Source organism: Bos mutus, chromosome 1 (genome assembly GCF_027580195.1).
Source record: "Bos mutus isolate GX-2022 chromosome 1, NWIPB_WYAK_1.1, whole genome shotgun sequence".
In the NCBI taxonomy this organism is placed as follows: Eukaryota; Metazoa; Chordata; class Mammalia; order Artiodactyla; family Bovidae; genus Bos; species Bos mutus.
The window spans coordinates 82,504,672-82,510,533 of record NC_091617.1 but is presented as its reverse complement, the minus strand read 5'-3'; the positions used below and the strand labels follow the sequence as shown (position 1 = coordinate 82,510,533).

Here is a 5,862-nt window from a genome sequence, read left to right as displayed (position 1 = left end):
CACTTTCTGCCATAAGGGTGGTGTCATCTGCATATCTGAGGTTATTGATATTTCTCCCGGCAATCTTGACTCCAGCTTGTGCTTCTTCCAGCCCAGTGTTTCTCATGATGTACTCTGCATATAAGTTAAATAAGCAGGGTGACAATATACAGCCTTGACGTACTCCTTTTCCTATTTGGAACCAGTCTGTTGTTCCATGTCCAGTTCTAACTGTTGCTTCCTGACCTGCATACAAATTTCTCAAGAGGCAGGTCAGGTGATCTGGTATTCCCATCTCTTTCAGAATTTTCCACAGTTTATTGTGATCCACACAGTCAAAGGCTTTGGCATAGTCAATAAGGCAGAAATAGATGTTTTCCTGGAACTCTCTTGCTTTTTCAATGATCCAGAGGATGTTGGCAATTTGATCTCTGGTTTGACATGTTACAACTAAGCATTTTCATGCCTCAACTAAAGATCCTGTGTGCCACAACTAAGACCCAGTGCTGCCAAATAAAGTAAACAAATACTGAAAAAAAAAAAAAGCTAACAGAGGATAATACAAGTAAATATTATTGAGAAAACTAAAGGATATAAAGAATTCTGTCAACAAATAAATTCAGCACTCACATTATTATTTATCTTTAATAACAGAGAGCTATAGTGTGGAAAACCAATGTAAAAACAGTGGGTTGCCATTTCCTTCTCCAGAGGATCTTCCTCACCCAGGGATTGAACCCGGGTCTCCCATATTATAGGCAGACGCTTAACCGTCTGAGCCACCAGGGAAATCTAAATAATAAATGAAAATATCACAGTATTATATTAACTAGATACCTATAGCTGATGAACGACATAAGGAAATATAACCAAATTAAAATCAGAAGTTTTCAGTCTTTAAAACTGACCCAGAAGTTAAAGGAGAACTGTTCTTATACATTTCCCTTTTTACATTGTCTAGATTCCACCACAATCAAATCATATTACAGCTGAAATTGTATATTACCTTAACTTTACAATTAATTCTCAGATATTTGTAGCCTATGGTCAGACGATCTTTTTTTTAACAACTTTATTGAGATACATACTTATGCTGTGAACATTTCTATACAAATTCTGTGTGGACATATGCTTTCATTTCTCCTGGGATTTGCCTAGGCGTGTAACTGCAGGGACACATGATAACTCTGTGTTTAATATTTTGAGAAACTGCCAAGCTGTCTGCCAAAGCACCTGCATCTTTCTACATCAGCAACATTATGAGAGCTCCAAGTTCTCCTCATCTAGAGACTTTATTTTTGTATGAAACAAATACAGAGAACTCAACCGATTCCGGCCATAAGAAGTTTCCTTTAGGATAAATAACCCCCTTTTGGGGGGCATGAATGAAAATGTCTTGCATCATTTCCTCCACTCTCCAAATTCATATGTACAGTGACTTCCCAATCCACAGATGAGAAGCCCAATGCATGGTTTCTTTGTGGGTTAGGATAGAGTTTGGTAAGATCTACAAGGGTGGGATATAGTTTTGTAAACTCCAAATATGTCAACTTAACATTTGGTTTCTTGTTTGGACTTGGTTGGGGGCAATCATTTATTTTTAACTACTTGAGTGTGTAATTCCCAGGCACTGACTACTTTAACAGTTTGCTTGGGGCTGTACATGTGAGGTTCTCATTTTAAAAGTCTAATTGCTGTCTGCAATCTGGTTACCTCACTACCATAAGGGCTCCAGAAGTCCCACTCCTGTTCATCTTAGGAAGGGTGGTTAGTTTTCTTAGGGAGGAGGGCAAGACACCTCGGGTGTGGGGATCTCTGGGGCAGAGCTTAGCAATAATTTTCCATCTGAGTCAGATTCCCCTCCCACTCAGACAGAGCCTGGGGCTCATCACCCTTCTGAGGCTTTCCTTGGTTCTCTGGTTGCTGTTTTCAGTCTGCCTACTCCTGCCCTCTACCCTGACTGCCCCTCCACCAGAGCCCTGCAAGAAGCTGTTGGCTGCTGCTCCCAGAGTGAGCCCCCCTCCCAAATGCCAGCTCCTTCTCCTGGGTCAGTGCCATCATTCCTAGAACCTTCTTGACAAACTTTAATAATTATTGTTTTTCCTTTCATTAATATTGTACATTTAACACCCAGCCCCTCCTCCCTCTGCTCACACTCTTACTAAGAGACTAGTGAGTCACCTAAATCATCCCACCTGCCTCTCCCAGTTAAGAGACTGTAAGACCCCAAACTGACTTAAACTCTATTTTACCCCAAGACTTGAAACTAAGTTTAAGCATATTGTCAAAGTCTCTCCCACCTCAGTCCCATATCAACCTTACCTAGATAAAATTGAAATTGAAAAGTTAGGAACTTCCCTGGTGGTCCAGTGGCTAAGATTCCATGCTCCCAATGCAGGGGGCTAGGGTTCGATCCCTAGTCTGGGAATTAGATTCTGCATGCTACAAATAAGACCTGGTGGAGCCAAATAAATAAATAAATAATAAATATTAAAATCAATATTTAAAAAAAGAAATCTAAAAGTTATTTAACATTTTGTTGCCTCGACTCTGTGTCGTTTTCATCTCATATACTTGGGATGATAGATTCCCTCAGAAGTATGATTGTATCAGAAGCATGGAAACATAGTTATGAGTTTCTCATACATATTTCATCCAAATACTAGCCTGCTTTTATCAATTTTATTTGATCAGATAACATTAAACAGAAATTTCACAAATAAAATAATTTTAAAATGCTTACCCACAGAATTTAGATGACCTTAGTATTTTTAATGTTCTACTTGGTATAGAGAAATAATACTCCAATATCAGAAAATAGCAGTGTTAATAAAACAATAAGTGGCAACTGATGCTCAGATTGGGATGGGGTTTGGGCGGACCATGCCCCGCAGGCAATAGGCCTTTTCTAATGGGGTTGTAACTTCCTCGTACCCAAGGTATCTAAGCTCTCAGACCCTGGTGCCAGACTGCCTGGGTCTGCAACGTATCTCTGCCACTTTTTAGCTGTCTGCTAAGTTACTCAACCTCTTTGTGCTTCAGTTTTCTCTTCCTTGAAGTACATACAATAATAATCAAGTTGTTACTTAGATTAAATTTGTGAAGTGCTTGGAACACTCCTTGGTTCACAGTGTTAGCTAATATCTAATTATAGCATTGTGGGTGGCCTTTTTCATAGAAGGCGAAATCCAGGTTAAGATGTGATATTTCTCAACATTTGAAATGGTGGCTTGTTTAAAGCCAAGTGTGACATTGCTGGCTGTGACCATGCAACCCCTCTAAACTGTGCTATCGCTTCTGCAACTCACCAGCCCTCAGAGCCACCTGTTGATAAGGATATGTTGACGGCATCACCCACCAATTCTCTGAGCCCCAGAATTTGTGCACAGACCTGTTTAGTGTCTTTAGGCGGATGTCTCAAACTTAAAATAGTCCAAGAATAATAAATTTTTTTTTTTTTTTACTGCACTGGGTCTTCTTTGCTGCACAAGGGCTTCTCTAGTTGTGGCATGGGCTCAGTAGTTGTGGCATTTAGGCTTAGATGTCCCACAGCATGTAGGATCTTAGTTCCCCAACTAAGGGTCTAACCCTAACCTGCGTCCCCTGCTTTGGAAGGCGTATTCTTAACCACTGGACCACCAGGGGAGCCCTCTCCCAAGAATTTTTGATTCACTCACCACTGCTGCCAACACAGAAAATCTGTTGTCCCTTTAGCAAATGGCACCACCCTCCACCATCTGCCAGCTCCAGAAACCAGTCCCTTTCAGTCCTTTATCTCCTAATCTCCTTCCAGGCTCCAGTGCAGGTTAACACTGCGTAGGAGGCCTGGACGAGGAGGGGCCTGAAATCCATCCTCCAGCTGCGGGCCCCTGTGCAGGGCAAGCCTGCTTGAAGCCTGGGGCAACTTTTTCTCAGGTGCCATTTGGTTTAGCAGGGGCTAATCCCTTTCTCTCTTCCCCGGTCTTCTCCCAGTTCATTACCAAGTCTGTCAGTACTTTCTCCGCCATTCTACAATCTTTCTGTTTTCTTCCATGTCCACCACCCAGGTTAAGCTACCCTCATTTTTCACCTAGATGATCAAATTGCTTTCCAACTGTGTGGCTCCTTCTCTGTTCACACATCCCTCTAGTCATTCCCCACCCATTTGCTAGGTCAAATACATTATTTATTTATTTATTTGATGTCTGATCTTATTTGTTTGTTACTCTTAGAACATCTCATTTTTGACTGGACTCAGACTTGGAAGTAGAAGCTCTCAGAGAGGACAGCCTCCGTCTCTTGGCAATCTGTTCCTGCCGTTTTTCTTTAGCCTCCTTCATTCTCTTGGCCAAAAGTTTAGCATATTCTGCAGCCTCTTCTTTATTTTTCTTAGTACGCTGTTTCTTCAGAGCAATACGCCGGCGTTTGTGTTGCAGAACTCATGGAGTCATGAGACGCTGAATCTTGGGTGCTTTAGTCCTAGGTTTCTTACCGTCTTTGTTTAGGGAGTTTCGCACAACATATTGGCGGACATCATCTTCTTTAGAGAGATTGGAAAGTTTGCGGATTCTGCTAGCTCTTTTGGGACCCAGGCGATGAGGCACTGTAGTATCAGTGAGTCCAGGAATATCCTTCTCCCCTTTTTTCACGATGACCAAATTGAGAACACTCAGATTGGCATCCACAATGCAACCCCGTACAGATTTGCACTTTCGCTCTCCAGTCCTCCTTGGTCTGTAACAGGAATGCCCCTTACTCAGTAGCAGGCGAACTCGGCCATGGGTCAAGACACCCTGCTTCATGGGGAAACCCTGCTTATCGTTCCCGCCACTGATTCGGACCACACGACCCTTCCATTCTTCACCCAGAGCGTCAGCAGCAACTTCTGTGGCCATACGCTTCTCGTAGAAGGTACGAAGTTTTCGTTCATCGTCCACTTCAATGAGCTTCTGGCAGCCAGTGGCTGGGAAAGAGATGTTCAGCTTCATTCTGAAGCAGCTGACAGCCTCCGAGGCGCCATGAAAAAGAGCTACATTACTTTAAAAGGTCAAATTAAGTACATTACTCTTCTGCTTAAAACCCTCTGATGACTTCCTGTTGCTTTTAGGTAAAGATTAACACCACTTACCTGCACAGTCTTATTCTTGTCTGACTCTCAGCCCCAGACCCAGGCACTCTGCTCTCATTGAAGTTATCCTGGATTTCTCTCACTTTGTCTTAGGTTTTATCATGATCTGACAGCTCCTATTGCTTCCAGGTTTTACTTAATGTTTTTTCAGGGAAGCCTTTTCTACCTCCATATTAAATTTGGTTCCCCTGTGCTGTGCTCTCTTAGCACCCTGCCCATTTACTTCCTAGAGCTTATTCCTGTTACTGAATTGTATACACTGGGTGATTATGTATAAAAATCAGAAGTTGTTATTTCTCTTCAAGCGATGCCAGCTTTCTCATGGGCTCTCATTCCTGTTGGGGACTGGGCTAAATTTAGGCTTGCCATACCACTCGGCCTAAAAAAAGAATGAAATTTTGCCATTTGCAGCAACATGGACAGACTTGGAGGGCCTTATGCTAAGTGAAATGTCAGAGAAAGGCAAGTACTGTACGGTATCACTTATATGTGGAATCTAAAAAATACAGCAAACTAGTGAATGAAACAAGAAAGAAGCAGACTCACATACATAGAGAACAAACTAGTGGTTACCAATGGGGAGAGGGAATGAAGAGCGGGAATACAGGCATAGAGGGAAGAACAGATTATTATGGAATCACATGAAATTATGCATGTGAAACTTGTGAAAATTGCAAAGCACTATAGAATTTAAAGACTCTTTCATTCAATCTAAAAAAAGTACTCTGGTAAAACAAACAAAAAAAAGCTTGCCAAAGTTGTATGGTCTTAAACCA

At 41.8% G+C, this 5,862-nt stretch overlaps 1 pseudogene; it reads right to left on the bottom strand.

Moving 5' to 3' along the window:
- Nucleotides 1–4,140: 4,140 nt before the first annotated feature.
- LOC102286447 (small ribosomal subunit protein eS6 pseudogene) lies at nucleotides 4,141–4,970 on the bottom strand (annotated as a pseudogene).
- Nucleotides 4,971–5,862: the final 892 nt, after the last annotated feature.